Below are 27,881 nucleotides of genomic sequence, written 5' to 3'. Positions count from 1 at the left end.
AAACTGAGGCATTATCAGCATAGAAGGTAGATTATTTGCTCACCAAACGTTCCAGAAGGCTGCTTCCCAGAGATGCTTCCCACCTTCAGCGCCTGGTGGATGCTCTGAGAGAGCCTGCACCTGACCAGGAGGTGCTCCAGTGCCAGGGAGCTGCAGATCCCACACCTGATCACAAGACTTCAATGGCCAGAGTCTGAAGGAGGCCTCACCTGGACAGCCAGGTGGAAACCTTTCACCAAGTGGAGCTGAGCAATCTTGGCCATGCTAATATCTCAGTTCCCTTCCCAGGCAACCAAGAGAGTACAGTAACAAAAAATACGAGTAGTTTTGTGTAAATTCAACAAAACATGCACACAGGACTTGCATTTTGAAAATGATAAAATTGTAAGGAAATAAGATCTAAATAAATTGAAACACTATAAATGCATTGAAAGACTCAACAGAGTGTGAAAAAATTCTCACTTTATACAGTTTTAATGAAATTCTTATCAAAATTCCATCAAGTTCTTTTGTAGATATAGACAAGATGATTCTAAAGTTCACATGGAAAGGTAAGGGAACTACAACATCAAAACAATTTTGGGGAAAAAAAGGTATAAATTAGGAATATTATCCTACTTGATCTCGACTTATTGTACATCCACAATAACCAAGGCTATTATACGGACAGATGAATAGACCCATAGATCAATAGAACAGACCAGAGAACCTAGAAATAGTCCCACATAAGTATAGTCAGTTAATTTTTGATAAAGATATATAAGCAATTTAATGGAACAAAAAAATCCTTTCAACAAATGATGGTAGAAGAATGAGAGATCCATAGACAATATAAATAAATAAATGTACTTCAAAATACATCATAGATTCAAGTAACATTGAACTAGTAAAAGTACGAGAAAATTTCCTAGCTCTGGTGCTTGATGAAGAGTTCCTAGACAATACACCAAAGAAATGATCCATAAAAGAAAAAAAATCAATAATTGCACTTCATCAAACTTAAAAACTTTTTATTTTCTGTAAGGAAAAAGAAGAGATGAGAAGATAAGGTAAACTTGGTGAAAATACTTGCAACCTTATATCTAACCAAGGACTCATATCTCAATATATAAAAATGAATTTCGACCCTTGTATTTTAATCTTTTTATAGTGTACTATATAATAACCTTTGTTGAAACTAATCAGCTAATTAGATCATGCTTAATGCAAATGTAGTATTTTTATAGGAGTGCAACTGGGAGGTGAACTTCAGAAAGAAGTCCAGAAAATGGATATTTTTAATCTTCTGTGACTAACAAGTAGGTAAAAGGCCATGTATTTAACTACAATGTTAAAACATATCTTCTAAAAAAAATAAAAATAAAACATATCTTCTGCTCAGTATTTTGGGGCTGTTGTGAATCAATATTCCTGGCAAGTCATTATGTATAAATGATTTGCACGCATTTATAGTTCGTTCTCTGACAAAGCGTGGACTAATTCAATCTTTGTTCTTTCATTTTTCACATATAACTCTCAAGTCTTTGAGGCAATGATTTACTACCCATTTAATTTTATTTGGCTAAGTGTGTACCTGGCTTTTAGTGCCTGACATTTTAAAATAGGCACAATCTATGGTTAGAGAAGCCAGATTTTTAGCAGATCAAGGCCAAAGTGTGGGAAGGATTGATTGCAAAGGGCAAGGAAAAAAATTTGAGGATGACAGAAAGTTTCTGTATCTTAATTATAGTAGTGGTTACATGACTATATATATATTTGTGAACATTTATCAAGTTTTTCAGGCTGATGCTTTATCAAGTTTTGGGATTTCTTAGTAATTTTGAAGACTCCTCTACTTCCTTACACTCAATACTGGGAGACATTCACCAGCAGTCATTTTGATCTTGGGTAATCATCATCAACAGAAAATTACTTACATTTTTTTCCCTCCTCTGTTGGCCATTTGATACAACCTCATTCAGACTTTTTTTGCTGAGGTCTCACTAGTCATTCCAGCATATTCTAAGAGCAATCAGAACTACCTCTTGTTTTGTCATCAGAGCCACAGCCTCTGGTCTTCCATTTCTTCAATATAAATCAGACCTGATCCCACTGTATCTTACAAACCAAAGAGGAAAACAAAACAAAACAAAACAAAACAAAGAGGACAAACTCTAAGAAGACTCACTGAAACCCTCCTTCACTGACGTGAAATTGACAGAATGATTCTTCCCACCTCTCTTACACATTTACAATAGTCTTTAAAGAAATTATTTTTCTAATATGGAGTTCCTCTCTTGTCTATATTTGGGTTTTTAAAATCAGCTCCCAGTTATCTCTATGCAGGTTTTATGATTTATAAATCATGCATCTCATGTTGGGATTTTCTTGGACTTCAGGCCAAAAGTATCATGAAACTTCCCATTTCAATGTTATATTTTAGAGAAATAATATAGGTAATAATTCCAATATTAAGAATATATACCAAAAATGTTTTCTCTCCATCCCACACATCTTCCCCACATAAACACACTTCACAGTTTCTTGTGATATATATATACCACATGGTATAGATACCCACAAATGAGTATAAATAACATGTTTAATGTACCATAGATTATTTTGCAGCATGCTTTCTTCACTCAAGGATATATTTACCAATTTTTTGATATCAGTACTAGAGATTATCTCAATTTTTAATGTCTCTATGGTAATTCCTGGTGTGAGTATAGCCAATCCCCTATGGCAGGGCATTTAATATTTTGTGTCTTTTGATATGACAAACACGGCAGCAATAAAGAACTTCTTATGTATTTTCAAGAACATATATAGGTTTATTTTATATGATAAAAACTAAAATTCAAATTGCTAAATCCAAGGGTATTGTGATTGTATCTTTTGATATATATTGCCAAATTGCTCTCAAATCTGTCAGACTAATTTACATTTACAGCAATGGGAATTGTTTTCCTATATCCTATAATGCTATCTGATCAAACATTGGACTTTAAAAATGTAAAAGAAAAGCAATACATCCTCTTCTTTTTAACACAGATCATGTCCTTTCCATAGTTTCTTTTTGACTCTTAGTTGTTTTTTTTTTTTTTCTATTTATAATTTGCTCAAACCCTGGTTATATTAAGCCTATCAGTTAAAGTGAAAATTTCCTTCCATTTTGTATTTTATATTACCATTTCAGGTTTTGTTTGTTTGTTTGTTTGTTTGTTTTGCCTTGTGGTAACTTTTGCATCCAATTTTCTTTTTTATTTATTTATTTTTTTAATTAATTTTTATTGGTGTTCAATTTACCAACATACAGAAAAACACCCAGTGCTCATCCCGTCAAGTGTCCACCTCAGTTTTCTAATAACTTCTTTATTGTTTTTTTTTACAGATTCTAGGAATTTCATCTTGCTCACAAATGTTATTTCCACAACAAAATACTTATAGCTTTAATATTTATGTATACTTGATTTTCTCAATCACTATATTGTCATCTTAGGTATCAAAACTGCACCAGAAAGCATTTCTGCTCCATTAATTTCATATATGCCCAAAGAATATCTAAGAGAAAACAAGTTTGGAACAGCCTACATTTATGGGTAAAATGAAGGTCTTTCATTAAGTTGTAGATTTCTGACTGTTAGAAAAACATAATATGTAATAATAATTTTATTCTCTATAATATTTTGTATGTTGAAATTACTTAAACATGCATTACCTAAATTACTCCTGATGACAAGTATATAACCAGTTGCTATAATATTTCTTTCTTCTTTCTTTCTTTTTCTTTCTTCTTTCTTTCTTTCTTTTTCTTTCTTTCTTTCTTCTTTTTTCTTTCTTTCCTTCCTTCCTTCTTTCTTTCTTTCTTTCTTTCTTTCTTTTTTTCTTTTCTTTTCTTTTCTTTTCTTTTCTTTTCTTTTCTTTTCTTTTCTTTTCTTTTCTTTTCTTTTCTTTTCTTTTCTTTCTTTCCTTATTAGAGAGAGAGAGTCAGAGGCTGGGTTGGAAGGCAGAGGGAGAGGGAGAGAGAATCCCAAGCAGACTGCAAGCTCAGTATGGAGCCCAACACGGGGCTTGATCTCATGACTCTGACATCATGACCTGAGCCAAAATCAAGAGTCAGACACTTAACCAACTGAGCCACCCTGGTGTCTTGACTATCTTTATTTTTTAATTATATTTTTTTAATTTTGAGATAATTGTAGATTCACATGTAACTGTAAGAAGTAATAGCTAACATGTACCCTATCCAGTTATCCAATGGTAGCATCTTGCAACATTATAGAATGATACCACAACCAAATACTTTTCATATTTCATAGTGGAAATATACCTTAAAATGCCTTATACTGGTTATCAATAACCTCCAGATAGGCAGATGACCAATTAGATTAATGTCAGAAAAATATATATGCAAAAGGAGGGAAAAGGCATAAACGTGTATATTAGGAAATGTCTGTATAAGGAAAACTATCCTATATTTCTAAAAGACACAAGAGGAGATTTGAACAAATAAAAGATCATCCTATTTTCTTATATACAAAGACTCAGCCTCATAAAGATGACTTTTTATAAATTTAATATCAGGTTCTTAAAATTTTCTTCCTAGAGCTAGTTAGGTTGATCATAAAGTTTATATGAAAAACCAGTAAACAAAAATTGTCAAGCAATTTTTAAATTAGAGCAATGAGAACAGAACTAGTCCTACCTCTAGCTAAAGGAACATTGTTTTGGAACATGGATAATTAGCATGAAGCAGAATAAAAACATACAAAAGCAGATCCCAGAAAAGAAAAAATATATATATATGGTAAAGGTGCATTTCAAACCAGGAAGGAAAAGGTAGACTTTTATATAAATATTGTAACAATTTCATATCTTGATAGATACAATTAAACTTTGGCCCATTCCTCACATCAAAAATCAGCATAAATTCAAAATAGATTTTTAATTGAAAAGAATGAGGCGCTGGGTGGCTCAGGCAGTTGTGTCTGCCTTCAGCTCAGCTCATGATCTCCAGGTGCTGGGACTCAGCCTCACATTAGGCTTCTGCTAGGTGGGGAGCCTGCTTCTCCCTCTCCCTCTGCCTGCCGCTCCCCCTGCCTGCCACTCCCCCTACTTGTCCTCTCTCTGTCAAATAAATAAATGAAATCTTTTTTTTTTTAATAAATGAAATCTTAAAAAAAAGTAAAAATGTAAAACTAGAGATGTATAGAAGTAGGTAAATTCCTTTTAACCAAGAGTTAGAGAAAAATCTTCCTGTGACTCGTAATTCAGAAGAAATAAAAAATAATAATAATTAGTAGTTAGGTCCAGAGTAATGGAAAAAAGAAAAAATAAGAGAAATCTTTGGCTAGGCAAAGCAAATGACAAAATGAGAAAAACATTTGTAACTTTTCTCAGAGACAAAATGTTGCTATCCCTAATACATAGAGAGGTCATAAAAATATGGGGGAAATACATGAACAAATAAATCACAGAACAACAAATGCAAATGGATTTTAAAATCATATTTTAAAATGCCCAATCTTGCTCATAATAAGCAAGGAAACAATAATACAGAAAAAAACCGAAAAATTTTGTTTTATTCAGAAATATATAAAAGTTTGAAAACATGTTTTTTGGCAAAGCTGTAAGGAAACAAGAATGATCATTATTTTTCTGGTGGGAATTCAAAATGGTACAACTCAGAAGGAGGGGACCATACAATACCTAAAAATAAGCAGTGTATTTTCTCTCTCTAAATCAGGAATTTTCACCAAATTGCAAAATTACCAATTGGCTCTTGCATAAAAATACTCAGTGCAGCATTATTTTGAATATTAAAGGCTGGAAGCAACTGAATTGCACTCAACAGAGAACTGAGGAATGAAGTATATTATATCCACAATGAAGTACTCTGCAATTGAAATTTTAAATTCAAATTTGAATAACAACTCCTTAAGACAAAATACAAAACCTTAACTTTATTCAATACAAAGTGGTAGAAGTACTCTTATTTAATTCCCTGCTACATTTCCAAAGTTTCCTTTTATTAATAAAAGGACATTTTTAATAAACACATTTTTCAAAACTGTATCATATATCTTTATTTTAATTTCCTAGGAAAATTACTAAGAGTGAAATAATTTAATGAAAGGATAATAACATTATGGTTTTTGATGTATATATCTAAATTTACTCAAGAAAAGTTATGTCTTTTCATACTTTCACCAACAATATATGAAAATGCCAATTTGATAGCACTTTTGCACATACTATACAATCATTGAGTTTGAATATTTTCTAACATGATGGATAAAAACCTGATCTCATTTGAATTTCTTTGTTGTCTAGTAAAATGGAATAATTTTTCAAAAATCTCTTTGACATTAATATTTATTTTTGAATTTCCCATCTGTGATTTTGGCCTGCTTCCCAATTCAGGTATTCAGTTGTTCTTATTTCAATTTTTATAAGTATTTTTAATACTGAAAATATTTACCTATAAAATAGATAGCAAATTTATTCCAATATGTCATTTTTTTTTCATTTGTTCCTTTTTAAAATTATATATATATAATTAAAAGGAACAAATGAAAAAAAAAATGTCTGTGTGTGGCTCAGTCAGTTAAATGTCCAACTCTTGATCTCAGTTCAGGTCTTGATCTCAAGGTCATGAGTTCAAGTACTGCTTTGGGCTCCATGCTAGGCATGGAGCCTACTTGAAAAAATAAATTAAAAAATATATATATATTGTGATTAATGCAAATAAATTATCTAATGTGAACATTTAGAGTAGATAAATATAATGTATAATTCAAAACAGATAAAGTGCACAAATTATAAAGCATAAAACAATGTTCCTTATAAACAAGAACTTGAAACTTATTTGATTGACTTACTTCTGGATTGGATTTTTTTTTTTTTTAAGATTTTATTTATTCATGAGAGACACAGGGGGAAAGGCAGAGACACAGGCAGAGAGAGAAGCAGGCTCCTTACAGGGAGCCTGATGCAGCACTCCATCCCAGGGCTCTGGGATTGCGACCTGACCCACAGGCAGATGCTTAACCACTGAGCCACCCAGGTGCCCTGGATTGGATTTATGGATGGAAAATACCTCCTTTCTTTGGGAATTTAAAATCAGTCTGAACACATAGACCATTTAAACATGTGAACATCAACTTGAAACTCCATGAACCAATGTCTTCATAAAAGAAGTAGTTTTTAAGTTTCCTGTGCTTAGAAGTATATGTGAGGTTTACTTTCTAGAATCCACCTGATTTTAGTCTACATTTTTAGTTTTAAGTATCTAAAAAAGATTGACTAATAGAGTAAATCTTCCAATTGTAGGCAATCTAATTTGTAAAGTTCTGCCTAATTTGGCTTCCCCAGTTATTGCCTTCTTTTAAGAAATTCAAATATACCTTCAAATGGACCATCTTTAAATTACTACAATTATGCTACATATGCTGGACTTTTAAAAAGCAGCATTTGGAGTTAATTTGAGTCAGATTAAATTCTCAGAGTTAGATTAAACATAGTAGCTCAATGAATCCAACATGTTTTCATTAGATGGAAATTGTCTCCCTTTTGACATTATAGTGTTTATGCCAGATTTATTAATTATACTTGAATTTGTGGAAGATTCCAATCAATCACTGTTGTTGCACAGGTCAGTTATTATACTGCAAGTGAAATGAAATGTCAAATTCAAAACCTTAGAGAATTTCAGGTTCCAGAACAGAGAACCCTTAAGATACTAAAACTTGTCTAGAGTATATTAATGTTAAATTAGAGACGCTGAAACAATTCTTACAAACTTACATTAGAATCCGGAGCTTTCTTCCAATACATAGATAGTAGAGAAATATAGGATTTTTCACATCATCTAATCAGTTATGGCCTTTTACATTTAATGAACCAAAGTGGAAACTTATTTCTCCTTTTATATCCCTTTCCTGTTTTTTAATCTAAAAGACACGTTTTATAATTTTTCTTTCCAAGACACAGTTTTAGGTCTTCGTACGTTCTAAGCTGCATTTAATGTATTAAGACTTGGGTGGTTCAATTGGTTAAGTGTCTGCCTTCAACTCAGGTCATGATCTCAGGGTTTTGGGATGAAATATTATGTCAGGCTTCTTCTTCCTCTTCCTCTGCCCCTAACCTGCTTGTGCTCACTTGCACTCATTTTCTCTCTCTCTCTCTCTCTCAAATAAACAAATAAAATCTTTAAAAAAAAAAAAAAAGATTTTGGTGACGTAATTTTGGATATCTGTCTCACTTTGTTTTTGCACTTGACTTTGTACAGATTTAACATATGCTCCTGCTGTCAGATCCTTCAGATGTTTTTCAGACTCAACAATTTGGGGATTTTTTAACATGTTTTGGACTTAGTTTTTTATTAAAATCAGAGAGTAGAATTCAGTATATTTGGTAAGGAAATAAATTTTACTTTCTACATTGCATTTCTAGGCAGAGCCATTTCAATGGGAATTTTGAAAGGTGGATTGGGGAATTGTAGCTCTTAGTTGATCTGATTCTCCAGTTAGCAGGACAGACATCTGGTCATTGACTTTTTTCTTTTTAAGAATTTTGGCTTTTGGGTAACAGAAGGTACTCATTCACTATGGGAATGGTGAACATTACATTTTGAGAGCAACTGCATTAGTAATGTCAAAAGCAATTGTCTCAGAACAAATCTGGCCCTTCACCTTGCCTGTGTTGCTTTGTGGAATGCCTCTCAGGCCTGGTTTGCTAGCCAAAGTACTCAAGTCAATGGGAACTCTTGCAGAACTAGAGGCAAGGCTACCACTTGCATTGTAATTTTGTTTATATTTATTCTTAGAGATAATGTTCCCGTTCAAAGATAAGAATCATTCAACTGTATTGCAATTATTTTATTCTTTTCTGTTTGAAGAATAAATACATCTAAAATATATTTTGTATACATTGAGAAGAATGTGGGCAGCCTGGGTGGCTCAGTGGTTGAGCATCTGCCTCTGGCCCAGGGTTTGATCCTGGAGTCCCAGGATCCAGTCCCTCATCAGGCTCCCTGCATGGAGGCTGCTTCTCCCTCTGCCTGTGTCTCTGCCTCTCTCTCTCTCTCTCTCTCTCTCTCTCTCTCTGTCTCTCGTGAATAAATAAATAGACAAAAATCTTTTAAAAATTTTAAAAAATAAATTGAGAAGAATGTTATCATTTTCAAAATTTTGTTATGAGATCTTGTAGTTTATTTTTTAAGTTTTTATTTAAATTTTAGTTAGTTAACATATAGTGGAATATTAGTTTCAGGTGTATAATATAGTGATTCAACACCTCCGTACAACACCTGGTGCTTATCACAAGTGTCATCCTTAAACCCCATTGCCTATTTTATCCATCCCTCCAAACCCTCCCTGCTGGTCACCATTGGTTCCTTCTATGTAGTTAAGAGTCTGTTTCTTGGGTTGCCATTCTCTCTTTTTTCCCTTTGCTCATTTCTTTTGTTTCCTAAACTCCACTAATGAGTGAAATCATATGGTATTTGTTTTTCTCTGACATTCTACTTACCATAATACTCTCTACTCCAGCCGCTTCATTGCAAATCGCAAATTTTATCATTTTAGAAAAGCAATCATTGCTACTCCATGAACAGAACGATGTACTCTTTCTTTAAAGAATATTAATATGAATTGAACTGAAATTTCTCTTGTATACGTTTTAGCTAAACTCATGTCAGCATTTCCAGATCTCTTCATACTTTATTGTTTACAAATTTTGGAATATTTAAGATACTGTTAGTAAGGGACTCTTTCTTGTGGAGGTTTTCTTAAAATTATTTTTTAAAATATTTTATTTGTTCATGACAGACACAGAGAAAGAATCAGAGACATAAGAAGAGACAAAAGCAGTGGGAGAAGCAGGAGTCCTGCAGGGAGTCCGGGAAGCCCAATGTGGGTCTCAGTCCAGGACCTGGATCACTTCCTGAGCCAAAGGCAGACGGTCAACTGCTGACCCACCCAGGCATTGCTTTTTTGTGGAGTTTAATAGAGATGCCTGTAGTGTTCAAAAATAAGCAATATTTTTATTATTTTTCTATATACATACTACTTTTCATGTAACATTTTTAATTTTTAGTATACTGTGAGATTTTTTTTTCTATTCTGATACTTTAGAATTTTGGAAACAGTTTTTGATATATATAAAGATGACATGAAATTTATTAACATTTCTTTATATAGGCCTATTCTTGCATTCTATTCGACCATAGTATATTAGTCTCAAAATTTCTGTAAATTAAGGATGATCATTTTTTAAATATTAAGATTATTATAGATCAATATATTTAACTTTTTTTTTCAGATTTTGGCTCAGAGTTATGCAAATATCCTGGAAAGAACAAAGCATTCATACTTTTTCGTTTTGGCAGAGAATCCATGACAAGGAAAAGTGGTGCCTTAAAAGGTATAAAATAAAAATTCAACTCTTAGGCTCTCTGGGCAAAGAATCTTTGCTCAAGCAATAAAGATTCAGTAGTATGAAACCCAAAGGGCATATAGTGATGAGCTGGATATTTTTTCCCTGTAATCACATTCTTGAACCATGCTTTCCCCCAGCCCAGATACATGCATCTCAGTCCTCTGAAAGAACAGCAGGACAGTGTAGTGGTTAAAGATAGTCTTTGGAACCAGACACAATAAGGGTTGAATGCCAGCTTTGATCTTAAATACCTGATTTTACCTTTCTAAGCCTTAGTTCTCTCTATGTAAAATAGAATAAAAATACCTTGCAGTATACTTTTATACTCCATTTATATGCAAATAGTACCTTACATCAAGGATTAGTGAAGGCTTTGGAGAGAAAGCATTTTGCTCTTTTGCTGTTTTTTAAGAAATCCAAGAATACCATGTTTCAACCTAGTGGTTGATGTAAAAATTAGTTATCCATCAAGTAATTCTTAAAAGAACTAAATTTTGCTGCACTGTCAACAAATATATTTTAAATTCTTGGTCCATACTCTTATAAAGATCTCAAATATTTTTTGACCAAAGACTGTCATTTCTAGACTGAGTTTCTCTATATTATTACAAGCTGCTGTTGTCACCAAAGGAATATGGGTCATTCATCTTTTTTTAATTTCTATCAACAAAATGGATACAGTCTTTTGAAATGAAAAGATACAATCCAAGTTCAATCTGGGATACTAAGATACAGTTTCTACTTTGAAAAATAGCAATATAAATCCCATAAAAAGGAAGTTAAAGGAAATCAACCATGGTGCTGATATTGTTTTTTAAATAGTTTATGTTGATCGATGGCCATGTAAATATTTGAGCAAAGACACAATAATTAGATACTTCCTACCTTGTCTTCAATATCTGAAATATGTGCAAAGAATTCCTACAAATGAAGAAGAAAATTTAAAATGGTCAAAATATGAATACACAATTAATAGAAAGGCAACCCAACATCTATATGAAGTGATACTCAAACTCAGGAGTAATTTAAAAAATTAAAACCATGATGAAATAAAACTTAACACCCATTATATTTCTCTCATATTCAGAATAACATGAAGTGCAGGCAAATATATAGGAAAATGGAGGAATTTTCTTCCATTGTTGGTAGTAGTGTAAATGATTGAATAATCAATGTGTTACTTAGCAGATGTCAGTGAAATGCAGTGCTGCAATTTCACTTCTAGATTGTTTTGTGATCCAGGAAAATGCTTGCAACAGTGTAAAATGGAATATGAACAAGAATATTCATCCTTTTATTGTTTTGATAATAAAGAGATATAAGCAACCTAATTGCAGCAGATGCTATTCGGGCCTTGACCATCTCCCCTTTATAGGGCTTTTTGTGTGCCTGTTCCACAACTACCTGAGTGTGGGTCACTAAATAGTTCACACCTGCACTTTTCTCCAGAGACTCAACCTTGTTTGATAGAAGCTTCCAATTCAGGAGGCGTCTATAGTTTTCCAAACCCACCTTTCTACTCCTTTTTCTCTATTTAGGTCTGTCTCAAAAGCCATCCGTTAGCCTACAGATGGCTGATTGATGTGGAAATAAATAACCCAGACTTTGCCTTTGGGTGGGGGCAACCTCTGAAGTGTTGGTCATACTCAAGAGTCCCTTGGATCAGGCTGAGGCTAGATGAGTCCTGAAACTACTTCTTTAACTGCTTTCCTCACTCCCTTACAAGTTTATCCTAGGAGCAGTCCCTCGATAAATGACTTAAACAAAAATTTCCATCCCAAACTCTGCTTCTTGGAAGCTTGAGATAAGAAACTATTGTAACTGTTAGAAGAATTCTTAACTGAAATATGGCATATGTGATGACAGATTACTCTGCAGTGGTAAAAGGAAATGAATCTATCTACATAAAGCAATATGAATAATTTGCAAAAGCATAATTTTAGGCCAAAAAAAAAAACAAGAAGAGACCTACAGCCAACATGATCAGTGTAAAATAGGCATAAAAATAGCACTATCAATTTCTAATTAATAGTTTATTCAGAGTCAGGAAGAATGGGTTATAAAAATTGAATTGAGTGTGGTAGAGAGGAGAGATAAAATACAGCAATAATAATTGTGCATGGGCCAATGTGGAAAATGAACTGAGGATTTTTCTACACGAATTTCATAAAACAAAAATAACAACAGTATAGTAGTTGCTTGATGAAAGTTTTTACTCCCTAACCTGTAGCTCATTTCCTTTCCTAATTAATAGATAAAAGTATATTTTAAAACACTGTTTAATATGATGCAGGGCTTTTCATCCTATTCCAGCTTATTTGGGAAGTATACACATGTAAAAAAGACATTTGATTATTAATGATTTTCTGAAATATAATATATTTCCTTTGTGTTATTTCTACCTGCTTCTGGCTTTAGTAATCCCTCCTTTAGTAATTGCCTAGATCAATATAAATATATATTAACTGGTCTTTTTAAAAAAAATTTTAAGTTTTTATGTGATTGTTTACTATTTCTTTTTTTTTTTTTTTGAATATTTTATTTATTCATTTGAGAGAGACAGTGTGTGAGTGAGAGAAGAGAAGCAAGGGGAGAGATAGAGGGAGCTGAGCTGAGGAGGGAGCCTGGCAGGGGGCTCGAACACAGGACTCTAGGATCATGACCTAGCAGAAGGCAGCTGCTTAAGTGACAGCCACCCAGGCCCCTCTTTTTTTTTTTTAATTTAGACCAAATTAATCAATATATAGCATATCATTACTTTCAAATGTAGAGTTCAGTTATTCATCAGTTGCATATAACACCTTTAACTGGTCTTCTATATCCATTATTGGATAAGTGGCATAAAGATGATTTGGAATGAGATGGCTGCTATTTTTACATATGGAAACATAAAGTCTTTGCATCCTTTCTCCAACATTATTCAGGGACACATTGTCTCTAGACAACATTTTGCTATTTGGCAACTACTGAAGAATTTTACCAATTGCCTGCACTAACATTTTCAGAATAATGATAATATATTAAACATTTATATTTTGAAAGCTATTGATAAAAAGTTTGGAGGCTTTAGTAAAATTTTAATAATACTATAGTGTTTTAATAATGCTCCAGAAATTTTAGAGAGGAGGCCAACAAGTCACTTGCTGACCTTGTGTAAACTGAGTATTATCATTATAAATGGGATTGATCGCTTTAAAAAGTCTAACACTTGAAATGCATTGAGCTTTTAGTAATTCTCAACAGGTACAGATTCCACCAAATACTTTTAATGTCAATACTTTTTCATTGGAAGCCAATCTACAGGAATGCCTGGGTAGCTCAGTGGTTGAGCATCTGCTTCAGCTAAGGGAGTGATCCTGGAGTCTCGGGATTGAGTCCGGCATTGGGCTCCTGCAGGGAGCCTGTTTCTCCCTCTGCCTATGTCTCTGCCTCTCTCTCTGTGTGTGTCTCTTATGAATAAATAAATAAAATATTTTTAAAAAGGAAGCCAATCTACATAACTTTCTATAACTTACTCTTTCAAATGTCATTCTTAGGTCCTGAGAGAAGAATCTCAGTATTACTAGCTCTGTGATGGAATTATAATGATAGGTCAAATCAGTAATTAAAGTTTGCTGTATATGGAATAGATTCAGGTCACTCCTGGATCTGACATATCTGACCGAAATTGTCTGTGAGTTGTCATTAATTAATCTACATCAAAACTTGACTAAGAAGAACTATGAGTCTCCAATTGGAAATGATTGGCTCAGGGATTTTTTTTTTTTTTTAATTTGGAAACCATGACAGTTACCTCCTGGGTATCCTTGAACTTCTAAAGTTTTAGGCAAAAGATGCATGTCAATATAGATGCATTAACCAGATAACCTATAGATTTTCATCAGACTCTTCAGGATCTTCATCCAAACAATAACAAAGCCAGTACATTATATACTACCCACACATTCTCTATCCCTCTCCTTCCCTCCCTCTCTCTTTCAATCTGTATCTCTCTTTGAGTTAAACAAAATCTCCAGAGAGGTAAGTGGACTTGTCCTAAATGGACTTGTCCTTGCTACACAGTTAAGCAGAGCTGAGACTGAAATTGCATTCTTCTGTTTTCTGGCTCTACTCTCATTTCCATTATATCAATGGTCTTTCAACTCTTGCCAGTATTTTGAAAGCATCAGTCTTGCATTATGGTAAGTAATCTACTAGTACCTTATCAAATATACCAAATAATGATAAGAAGTTATGCTCTCTTTAGTGTTTATAAATGTATTGTGGCAGTTTTGCTTACTTAGGATCTGAAAAAGAAAATCTCTCCCTTTCAACTCTGACTCCCAGGCAAAATTGTTAGAGATAAAATAAAAATGTCCTTTCCACATGTTTGATTAGTTGCCTGACAGGCTTTGGTAATTGAAACTAATTGAATCATTAACCTACATATACCAAAAAGTAAGTCTATTTTAATGATAGTCACATTAGAATTTGATGGATGGTTATTAGATGTCAACCTTATGCTTCTGACTCTTAAAAAGCCGTCTTAAAGTAAATAGCAGGCCTTTATATCAGAATAGTAGTGATACATTTTAAATATACCAAATAAAGCTTATACACTGCTAGAGCTCAAACTTTGGAGAAATCTTGTTACTTCCTAGTGTCTTTTAAAATTCCCAACATATTATCATTTTTCACTGTATCATATTCTTTCATCTTTGATTTTATTGTATTAGCCACATTACATCAAGGCTTCAAAATGATTAACTCATTCAAATGATCAATCTATCTTTCAATAATGTTATATGCCAAATTATTTTTTACCTTTCTAATGTATCTGTCACAATAAAATAAATTTTAAAAAATTGCCAACAAAATTTGAGGAAAATAATCATCTAACTGAATAGGATCAATAAATAGTAGTTAACAAAATGATGACATACTGAACCATAAGATTGTATAAATCTTTTTTTTTTAAGATTTTATTTATTCATGAGAGACACACAGAGAAAGAGGCAGAGACATAGGCAGAGGGAGAAGCAGGCTCCACGCAGGGAGGCTGACGTGGGACTCAATCCTGGGATTTGATCCTGGGACTCCAGGATCATGCCCTGAGCCAAAGGCAGGCGCTTAACTGCTGAGCCACCCAGGTATCCCAAGATTATATAAATCTTAATGGTTTCTTCTAATAGTTGGGAAAAGGTAATTGAGGAGGGACATTTCTTAAGTAGAAATATTTTTACATAAAAAAAAGGTAATTGAGGAGGGACATTTCTTAAGTAGAAATATTTTTACATAAAAAATTTATAAATAAAAAAGTATAAAGAGGATAAACAAAAACATTTCTTAAATTAATACTTAATTTTTTAATATATTCTATTTTATCATATGAAAAACAATTTGTCAAAATAAATTTGTAATATTAGATATTTATATTGAAAGGGGAATGATAGAAAGCAAATAAAATACCAAAATGAGAATAACCAAACATACACAAACAATATATCAAGATAATTCTAAAAAAACCACACGTATTTCAGAAAGGATTTAATAAACCCAAAAGATATTTTTATATAATTACTCTGCTTAACCATAAAGGTTTTTTTTCAATGCCATAAATATAAAACAAAACTAATTTTTTAAACTTATTCTATTACATTTTAAGTTTTTAGAGATGGTCTTAGTATCTAATCTGGAGCTGGTGGGAAAAGATATTCTAGATTCTACGATTTTCCCCTACTTCTATAAGATTAAAAAAAAATAAATGCTCATGTTTAAATATGAGGATAAAGTTAAGTCCAATAATTAGATTGATTATTTGTTTTGTCACCCCATGTGATTGGATTTATCACTCTGTTGATACTAGATATTGAGCTAAGTGAGAGCTGGTAGCCAGAGTACAAGTTAAGCGAGTATCTAACCTGAAAAAGTATTTAATACAAAGTGTAAATACTTATTCCCAAGTTCTGAGAAAACCAAGTGCATATTGATTCAGAAGAGAACTGCCTAGCCCTTAATACTTTAGAAAGATCTTATAAGAAGTAAATACTTCATATTGAAGTCAAGGATCCTGACTGAAACTATGAATTGTTATTTTACAACAATCAATCTGCAAGTAGATAGAGGAGACATCTACTTTATATATGAAGAAACTGAGTCAAGAGTCACCCTCGTCCAAGATCAAACATTGATTTACTTCTAGGGTCGTGACTGAAATGAACTTTCTGGACAAACAGCCCACCATTCTTCCTTTGATAATGTGTTCCATATCAACAGATATGATCACAATCATATAAGTAACCCATGTCTTCCACAAATGATTATATTAACATACAATTTATTTATAGTATGAATATCTTTGCTCAAATTAAAGATACTAGCCTAAATAATGATGACTCTGAGGTTTTGTAATGATTCCTTTTACACTAGACATGATTTAGCTTATTGCTCAGCATAATAAACAGACCATTAAATACTGCATATAATTGAGTTAAAATAAATTGCTCTTTATCTGGGTTTCATTGGGCTATCTTAATTGGATTTATTAATAAAGACAATTTGTAATAATAGTAAGGGTAATGTGTGTAACTGAATTCTTCACCATGAATATTTAACTGATACTTTAATTGAATATTTTGATTTAATGATAAAAATAATTCAGGCTACACATAGAATTATCTTATAAATAAGCAAATAATAAAAATTTTAAAAACAGATGGTTTTAAGTGGTTTCCTTTAAAAAATATATAATTGACCAGCCCCTCTGAGGAAGTTTTGCATTTAAAAAGTACACTTAAATATAGATACAGAGACATGACACAAAATAAACTAATTGAAAATGGTAAGAAAGTAGTCTTCAGATACATGAAAATTCATGGAAAGGATAGGATAGATCAATGAAACAGAACAGAAAACCCAGGAATGGACCCATGACTATATAGTCAACTAATCTTCAACAAAGCAGGAAAGAATATCCAATGGGAAAAAGTTTCTTCAATAAATAGTGTTGGGGAAACTAGGCAGCAATGTGCAGAAGAATGAAACTGAACCATTTTCTTACATCATATACAAAAATAAACTCAAAATAGATGAAAGATCTAAATGTGAGACAGGAAACAATAAAAATTCTGGAGGAAAACACAGGCAGCAACCTATCTGACCTCTGCTGTAGCAGCTTATTAGACATGTCACCAGAGGCAAGGAAAACAAAAGCAAAAATGAACTATTCAGACTTCATCAAGATGAAAAGCTTCTGCAAAATGAAGGAGGCAATCAAGAAGTCTAAAAGGTAACCTTTGGAATGCGAGAAGGTATTTGCAAATGACATATCTGATAAAGGGTTAGTATCCACTATAAAGAATTTATCAAAATCAACACTCAAATAATCAAATAATCCAGTTAAGAAATCCACAGAAGACATTTTTCCAAAGAGGACATCAGATGGCCAACAGATACATGAAAAGATGCTAAACATCACTCATTATCAGGGAACTGCAAATCAAAACCATGATGAGATACTATCTCACACTTGTCAGAATGGCTAAAATTAACAAACCAGGAAACAACAGGTATTGTCGGGAGGCACAGAAAAGAGAGCCCTCTTGTACTGTCAGTGGGATTGCAAACTGGTGCAGACACTTTGGAAAAATTGTATGGAGATTCCTCAAAAAGTTAAAAATAGAACTCCCCTATGACCCAGCAGTTGCACTACCAGGTATTTACCCAAAGGAGACAAAAATACAGCTTTGAGGGGGCACATGCATGCTGATGTTTATAGGAGCATCATCTTCAATAGCCAAATTATGGAAAGAGCCCAAATGTTCATCAATGGATGAATGGATTAAAAAAGAAAACATCAGGGATGCCTGGGTGGCTCAGCAGTTGAACATCTTTGCCTCTGGCCCAGGGCCTGATCCCAGAATGCTGGATCAAGTCTCGTGTTGGGCTCCTTGCAGGGAGCCTGCTTCTCCCTCTGCCTGTGTCCCTACCTCTCTCTCTCTCTCTCTTTCTCTCATGAATAAATAAAATCTTTTTTTAAAAAAATAAATGAAAACCTCAAAAGGAATGAGATCGTGTCATTTGCAATGACCTGAGTGGAGCTAGAGTGTATTATGCTAAGTCAAATCAAAGAAAGAAAAATACCATATGATTTCACTCATATGTGGAATTTAAGAAATGAAACAGATACACATAGGGGAGTAAAAGAGAGAGGCAAACCATAAAACAGGCTCTTAACCACAGAGAACAAACAGGGTTGCTGGAGGTAGGTGGGTGAGGAGAAGGCTTAAATAGGTAATGGGGTTAAGGAGGGCATTTGCTGTGATGAGCGCTGGGTGTTATATGTAAGTGATGAATCTCTAAATTCTACAATATATCTTAGCTAACTGGAATTTAAATGAAAACTAGAAACAACAACAGCAAAAATAACTTATTCTTGTGTTGTTGGTTGGAGTGTTCTACAAACATCCATTGGATCTTATTCATTTGATGGCGTTAATGAGTTTTATATAGATGGTTTTCTAATTATTCTATGATTTGTTGTGAAAGGGGTGTTGAAGCCTCCAGCTGTACTTGTGGTTTGTCTATTTTATTTTTCATTTCCATCATTTCCGCATCACATATTTTTCATCTCTGTTGTTTGGAACTCACACATTTAGATTGCTGTGTCTTCTTGGTGGGTTATCTGGGTTATCATGTCTCACTCTGGCTCCCATTATTTTCTTCGCTCTGAAGTCTACTTTGTCTGCTAACTATACAGCTACTTCTGCTCTATTGTATTGTTTCTCAGTATTGAGGCCCCCAGCCAGACCAAACAAAACTTAAATTTATTTTACATGTAATACCCATGGGTTTCAATTGTACTAAGCAAGAGATAATAGGAAAATATCGAGAAAAAATTACTTAAATGTATTTCAGTTATTACACAATTATTTAATTCTTGAAAATAATTTGTATTAATTCCAAAAGCTCTACCACTCTCCAAAAGGTCTCAACTCTACAATTCTCAAATTATACAAGTTTTAAAAGGATGAGGGTCAGTAAGTTTTAAACTTTATTTCTTTTTAAGATTTTATTTATTTATTCATGAGAGAGACACACAGAGAGAGAAACAGAGACACAGGCAGAGGGAGAAGTAGGCTCCATGCAGGGAGCCTGATGTGGGACTCGATCCTGAGTCTCCAGGATCACACCCTGGGCTGAGGGTGGAATTAAACCGCTGAGCCCCACCCCACCCACCCCCCCCGCCGGGATGCCCAGTTTTAAACTTTAAATGTTAAATTCATTACCTTCAAAGTAGATTAATTTAGATTATAATTTAGTTTCAAGAAGAAGTCCTAACTGAATTTTGACAAAAAATTTTGCAAAACCTAAGTACAAAATTAAAAAATGAGTGCTGTGATTGAGTATGCACAAGCTACTATACGTTTCTTTCATTTGGATTTTTAATTTTTGTAGTGTTCTTTTTAGTTATGACAGCCACTAAAATCAGATAAAGAAATAATTTTTTACAATAATTAAATTAATTCAAGAAATTTTTATTTCATGTATGGCTTAATAATTAATTTCTAACTTTATATATGTTTAACAATGCCCATTTTATATAGTGGTAGGTACATGTAATTTACATAATGATATAGTGGTAGATGTATATAATCAATATGCATGCTCGTGGGTATACTCAAACAATTTAATGATAGAAATACGTGAGTAAAAACTTTGTAGACCACACTCTTGTGGGTTCTACAACTGCTAACTCTGTCCCAAGCTTCACAGCACATGTATTGAAACAGCAATATATATAGCCTGATAAACATATATACTCTAGCAAGGATGCTTGATATTGGTTTATATCTGACTAGTAAAAAAATATGTTCAACTTAATAGCCAATGCACTTTGAAATATGTATGTGTGCTTGCTTTATGATCCCAGAGGTAATACGTGTTGAGAAGTTGATAACGTTATACTATTTTTCAAATAGCCACATAAAGCAATTGATCATATGTCAAGACTTGGAAAGAAACTGAAAAAAAAAAGAAACTGAGGAAAAAAACTGGCAAGAAACTAAAAAAAAAATCCATTTCTGAATTATGCTTCATCTTTTAATAACATGGAAGGGTAATGTACTCAAATCTAATTCTAATAAATGCTGTATTAACATTCTAGTCCTAACAACATCCAATTACTGCTAAACCTATAAAACGGGAGTTTTATAAATACAAAATTTCAACTGTGTTTTTAAAATTTCAAGACTGTTTGTTTCTATATCCCCAAACTGTTTTAATACCTCACATGGCAGTGAAATATTAGGCCAAAACCAGATTACCTTATAGTAGTCACAAGGTATACACTGTTCACATATCTTTGACACATTATCAATAAAGGAGACTCTGGTATTAAATATTGATACTGCACATTATTTTTAATGCCATGTATATTTATCAAATATAAATTCATGAAGAAAAAAATTCAGTATATATATATATATAATTTTAGGGATTTTATGCTCTTTTTATAGGTCTGGAAAAATGAGTATAGAATCAACTTCCATGATAAGGCATTTATGGAAAGAACATTTTGGGTCCATGGAATAGTTGCTAATAGTTTTATTTAGTAGTGTCCACTAGTACGTTTTTCTTTGTGGTAGTATAATACATTTTTACTCCTGTTAATGCAGGATTATCTATGTTTTCCTTTCCATAGAAATACATAGCTGTAATACATAATCTAAGAGCTCGACCCACACTAAAGAACCTTTTCTTTAAAACACATTACCATGCTAAGGTATTTATTATTGCTTAAATGTTTATTCTGTAACTTCGACTATAGTCATTCCACACCTGGGAATCCTACAGGACAAGATTTAATCATGCCTAACAAATTGCTTTATTTTTTTTTAACAAATTGCTTATAAAGAATAGGTTCTCAATAAGTATTAGCTCAATAAAATGATGTGAGGTATTCTCAATTCTCATTCCTTATATCTATGCTTTACTTCAGTCTCTTGTATTCTTTCCTTATTTGTCTCTTTTCCCCTCTTTCTTTCTCTATGTTGTTTTTTGTTTGACTCAATATACCATGAATTAAGAAAAAGCAAATTTCGAAAGCCTAACTAAATATAATAATCTATATAAACCAAGTTAGCCCATTAGTCACCCAGAATCTATTTAGAAAGGAAGGCACAGAGTTTTCTATATCTATGACAGCCACTTTTAAGACTAAACATTGTAGTGTTACATTATTATGAAAAGAGCTTAATCCTAAAAATAGTTGTTAGTACTTGGCACTATCTATTATTTTTATAAAATAGAACAGGGACAATATTTGGTCTGAATGGAACTTTGAGTGTATATTGCCTTGTGATTCAATGGGTAGAAAAATATTTCTCAGGCTTAGCACTTGCCAAGAAGTAGCTAGTAATATATTTTGTGTTATGCCAATAATCAGACAGTTTGTAGATATAAATAGGACATGTATTAAAGTATAAAATTCATGACATTTTAAAGTCAAAAGCTATAGAAAGCTTCTGATGATCCTACCAGATAAGCTTCAAAATATTCTGAATTTTTTTAGACTAAGAGAATAAATACCTGTTCAATTTTCTTTTCTTTTTTTTAAAGATTTTTAAAAAAATTTATTCATGAGAGACACAGAGAGAGAGAGGCAGAGACACAGGCAGAGGGAGAAGCAGGCTCTATGCAGGGAACCCAAGGCAGGACTCGATCCCGGGACCCCAGGATCATGCCCTGGGCTGAAAGCAGGTGCTAAACAACTGAGCAACCCAGGGATCCCCTTTTTTAATTTTCAAATTAGCCACAAGACATCTGAATAAACATATTGCATGTGAATGATCAATGTATACCCTGGATCTAAATATGACCAATATATCTGTTCATAGTATTTTTAGTAGAAACACAATTTATCTCCCTTTTTAATTCTAGAATTGTGTGCTAGATGCATGTTTTTTAAAACAACACAAATATTTCTATATTTCTTTTTCCATATATCTTAACAAAACCACAATTCTAATTTTAGTATCTCCAACTAAATCAAATTAAAAAGCTTCTACAAATATTTGACATCGCTGTGGTAAAATGCTATCAGTATAATCCAAATATCCACTTAGTTAGAGTTCATTACCTGATAATTGTGAATTCAGAAGAAGTTATAAATTTATAGCAATGCTACAGAACATTCAAGAGAGAAATTTATTTATGAACCAAAATGAGTGTTGGTGTATTTCATGATGTGCAGGTTATTAATCCAAATTATTGTGTCCTCCTGCTACCTAGATTATTATATTTGGGTAACTTAATATCTTTATGCTTAAAAATATAGCTTTTGGTTTGCATTGTTATAACATAAGGGTTACTTGTATCAATACTATACTAAGATAACTATCTTATATATTTGCGATTTATTTAAGTGATTTAAAAATGTTAAGACTTGTTGTGCCTGTTCATTAAGATGAATGATGATTGGTGCTGCAAATGTATCTCTCTAATTCTATAATTAATATAGCTTTTAAATACATGATTCTGGAGATATAGATATTATCTATAAAACCTTTTGGCCAAAATGAAGTAAGACTTATGCATACATTTTTTATGTGACATTCTGTTTACCAAGTAAAATTAGCTAGTCCATCTGAACTCTTCATGTAAATGTATCTTATACTTCCATAGTTAGTATGTTATACTCAAGTAATTATGAATTATCATTGTCATACAGCAAATGTGGATATAATCCCAATGCTATCTTTTAAAAGCTCTGTTCTTTTAGACTCATTATAATGTCTATCTCAACATCAATTTAGCAATCATTTGTTCAACAGTTTTATTGGGAAAATCAGGAAAAATAATATGCTTAAATTCCTAGCATAGTTACTGACAGTTAAACTTTGAAAAAACAACAGCAACCTGCCTTCTATATTATTTTGTTTTTTTTCCTATATTATGCAAACAATTGTTTTCTTTCTTCACTTTGTCTACACAGATGCTATATTCATCATTTTTAGAGCTAATCAAGTTTTCTTCTTTAAATAAGTAATAAATGTTCATGATTAAAGCTTCATAAAACAAAATGAAATGTTTCAGGTTTATGTAACATAATTTTCCTGTTTCTTATAACTGAAAGAATGGTTTTAGCATCATGATTAAAAATAAGCACTCTAATGCCGTACTGCTTGGATTTAAATGCCAGCTCTAACACACTTTAGTCATGACCTTAAGCTTCATGCCTCTCAAAGTCTAAATATTCTTCTATGTAAAATGGAGATAATAATGGTAACTGATTTATAGGGTTATCATCAGGAATAGATGTGATAATCCACATAAAATTTATCAGCATGGTGCCTCCAAAAATGTACCCAATTAAAATAAGGATCAATTTCTATTATCACTACATTATGTGCCAGTCTTTGTGATATTATATTATCAAAGTGATGTCTCTGTCCTCAAAGAACTTAACATTTTGTAAGGGGAACAGATGAAGAAACAAACAAGTCAAATATATTTTGGGGTTGATCATGATAGGGATAACTACAGGAACAATAGAAAAAACATGTCATTCTCATCTTGATGGTCAAGAAATAACATGTCTTAGCAAATTTATGAAGGATGAAAAATAGTTAACCTTGTCAAATGGAAAATCACATATTTTTCTACCAGGAGCACCTCCTTTTCCTTTGGTGAGGTATCCCTCACCAAAAGTACCATTATATGGGCATTTGTGGCTCATATCATGATCTCTGTGAGTGTGATCCTGTCATCACTCTGGATAGTGCCTGACCCAAACTTTTATGAATCTCTTCCCCCAAATTTTGAGATTTGCCATAAAAAAGCAGTGAAAGAAAGTATCTTTCCAGTGGTTGGAACTATATGGAAACACGTAATATAATGTAATATACTATACTATAATAAACATAATAATTGTTGACCATATTTTCTGCCAGATTAAGAAAACCAGTCAGGAGAGCAGAGAGAGGGGGATTTAAAAAAATAAATAAAAAGAAGAGGCCGCTAAATCCTGGTGGCGGTTGATTCCTAGCTTCCAGGTGTTCCCAAGACTTAAGTCTTTTCATGCCTTTTGAGAGTCTTAACTTCATAATTATTCCTTAAATTCTCTTTTCTAATAACTTTACATTTTTTCTTCATCTAAAAACATAAAACAAAAGTTATTCTATTTTATTGGCAACCAAAATTCAGAGTTTCCGCTGAGAACTAAGGCAAAAAATGTGCTGGATGAGTTCACAAATGTCAAAGTAGGATAATCTCTAATCCTAACGTAACATTCGAGGCCTGATTCTGACAGTCACCTGATATTTCTTTCCGTGAAGAAGACATATGTCTCCATTTTTAGCCAAAAATTTTGACCTTGATTCCTCCCCACCAAATAGTTTCTTTCTTATTTGTGTTACTCTAGAAAAAATAATTCCTGCTTTGGTAAAGTTCCTATTGGTTAAGTCAAACCACAGTTTCACTTTTCTATTTCCCTCACTGCTCTATTTACAATTCCAGGATAGCTACGTCAGGTTTAATGTGAAATCCTTTCTTGTAATTGTCTCTGTGACACAGTGGCCCTTATACATGTTCACTGCTTCTTGATCTGCAAGTGTCTGCATAATTTTTCAGCAGCCTTCTATGTTGTGATGTTATACTTTCAATATGCCATACTCTTCCTCACCACTCATACCCACACAGTAATTTCTCCTGATATAGCTTAAAATTCTGGGTAAAGATGTTTTTGTCAGTTCGGACACACATGAAAATGAGGCAGGTCAATAAATCAGTGTTTTAAAAAATCATAAAAACCTGAAATGCAATCTAAAATGGCATTCCCAGTTCAAAGTCCTTCAACAGATTTCTGTTACTCCTAACATAGAGATCAAAATCATTGATTTTCCCTATAGGCCCCCTCAAGATAATATGGACCGTGTCCTATTTCTAGCTTCCTCTCCTATCCGTCCCATTGATGTTAGTCTTTGTTTACTATCTAAAATTTATCATTTTCCCCAGTTTCTGGGCCTTTGCAACTGCTGTTTCTACTGGTGAAATATTCTTTTTCAGACATTCTTTACTTAGTAAACTTGTCAATTCAAATTTTACCTTCACAGAGAAGACTTTTGTGACTCATACAAAGTTTTAAGTCCTATCTCTTATGTTTTATATTCTCAGATACTCAATATTTTTCCTTCAAAGCACAAGTTGGTAATTACATGATCTTGTGATTCTGCAACATATATACCTATATACATACATATGTATGCAGCTTACATGTATAAACACACATATCTTCCTTTCTAGACTAGTTCTATGAGGCCATAGGCCATGTTTGTTTGACCATCATTGGGTCCCAGAACCCTCACGTGCAGCAAGGTCTGGCAAAACAAAAAGCAATAACACATAAAACACACATGCTGTCTCTGCCTTGGGTGACTTTAGGCAAGATGTCTAATTTCCTGTTCCTCAGTTTTCTTATCTCTCAACAAGATTGACAATAGTACCTACCTTGTAAGTTATGACAATTAAATATGTGAAAGAGTTTTAGAATGGCTGTGCTAGTGACCCCTCAGTTCATCACAGGTAATTATCCAAAAGGATAGGAAATGTAAGTCATCAGAAGATGAGACCCTTCATTTCTCTGAATCCAGCAGTCTTAACTAAAACCATCAAAAGATTGCCCTGATTGTCCCAAGAGAGACTTATGAGAAAAAAAAAAAAATCTGGCCCCAGGAGGAAAGAATTTAGCTGCTCACAGCACCTCACTGTAGAATCTAAGCCAAAAATGGAGTAGCAAATAGCAACCTGGGTCTCTCTCCATGAAGCCCATACTTCCACTTGTCTGAGTCTTTTTCATAATGTCTTAGGGAATAAGAAAAGACTTCCAATAGATAAGAGCACAGAATTTATAATCAGACAGATCTGCATGATAGACTATTTTGTCCATAAACATTTGGTTTGAGTTATATACCCTCAACCCTACGCTAGTGAACTGAGATGTGGCCTTGAGATTTGGTTTGGTCAATGAAATATGAGAAAATAATGTGTGTCACTTCTGGGCAGAAGCTTAAGAGACACTATTATGTTCATCACATTTTCTTTTCTTCTGTTTCTATGACCTAAATCCTACAGCCGTGGCCATTTCAGAGTGAGGAAAACAATGGACATTGTTAATATAAGCCTCTGAAATTGTGAAAGGTTCCTGTTGCTCTTTCTCCAGCTTAGCGCATGCTAACCAATACATCTGATTTTGAATCCCTGCTTCACTGCATAGCTAGTTCTGGGATCATGAGCAAATTACCTAAACTACTTGACTTATAATTTCCATATCCAGATAGGAGAATAGGAAAGTCTGCAATAAATACATTTGGTGGCTCTATTAATCTTGTTTTACCTACCCTCATTCTTTCCTATATAGAAAAGGCTAAAAGGCTAAAAACAATTTTTCTTCCATCCAGCTGAAGCTCTGAATGAAAAAAAACATGACTCACTGTAAATGAACTACACTTCTCTGAGATTTGGAAAGCATAAATGTAGCAGAGGCTAGCTTCCAGCTGCTTTGGCTGTTTTCTGTTGGCAAGTAAAGATGTGGAGATGTCTGTGTTAAGTCTGTTGAAGGCAGCAATGGCAGGATGGCAACTAGTAGTCCTGTTCTGCTACAGGCTTGGTATCATTCCTGGAGTCCACATCTCAACACCCATAATGCTTTGAAAACATAATTCCTAACTCCGTTTTACTACAAATATCTAGAATGGTTCTGCTTTCTGTCCAAAATCCTGGCTGACGCTATTCTTGGTTATTGTGAACATCGAAGTATATAGAACATGTAAAACCTTCATCTCCCAGTCCTCAGAATGTAATTAGCTCAATAAATATTAGATACTATTATTTTTATTGACAGTCCTTTACTTAGATGCTCAAACACAGAAAATCATACCATCACTGAGCTATTTCTGCAGTTCATCTATTTGACAGTATTCTAGGTGCTGAGGATAAACAAGCAAGTAACAGAAGCCAGATACCTGTCCAAACTTTCTTTCATTTCCTTTCTTTTTTTTTTTGATACTTCATGGGTAAAAACAATTTCCTCAGCATTATCTGCAAGTCAAACTCCTGATAATTTTACTTGTCCCAAATATTCCTATTGGCTATCTAGTATCTCTCTTCAGGGTTTCATAACTTCAATTCAGCTGCTGGGCTAATGTGACCTCCCAGAAAATACCTATGATCACTGCTAAATGTAATAAACTTACTTTATATGAGACTAGTATCAATTTTTCTAGCAATCTTTGTCACATGGATATTCCCAGCTGCAACAAATATGAGGGATAAAAAAAGGAATACCTTCAAAGCCAAATGATTTCCCACTAAACTATTAAATCGCTTAAATGGCCAATTTGGCACCATTAAATTTACTCATGATAGTACTTCCCAATTAGAAAATGTGTTTACATGTTGGTGAAAGACATGCTTAGGATTTA

The 27,881-nt window shown here is 33.1% G+C and overlaps 1 pseudogene; it reads right to left on the bottom strand.

Annotated features, from left to right (window-relative positions):
• The window catches only part of LOC112915568 (myotilin-like), a 117,704-nt pseudogene that overhangs the window by 68,606 nt on the left and 21,217 nt on the right, over positions 1 to 27,881 (bottom strand).

Source organism: Vulpes vulpes, chromosome 14 (genome assembly GCF_048418805.1).
Source record: "Vulpes vulpes isolate BD-2025 chromosome 14, VulVul3, whole genome shotgun sequence".
NCBI classification, from domain to species: domain Eukaryota; kingdom Metazoa; phylum Chordata; class Mammalia; order Carnivora; family Canidae; genus Vulpes; species Vulpes vulpes.
The sequence above is the reverse complement of the archived record's forward strand: the minus strand, read 5'-3'. Positions and strand labels throughout refer to the sequence as shown.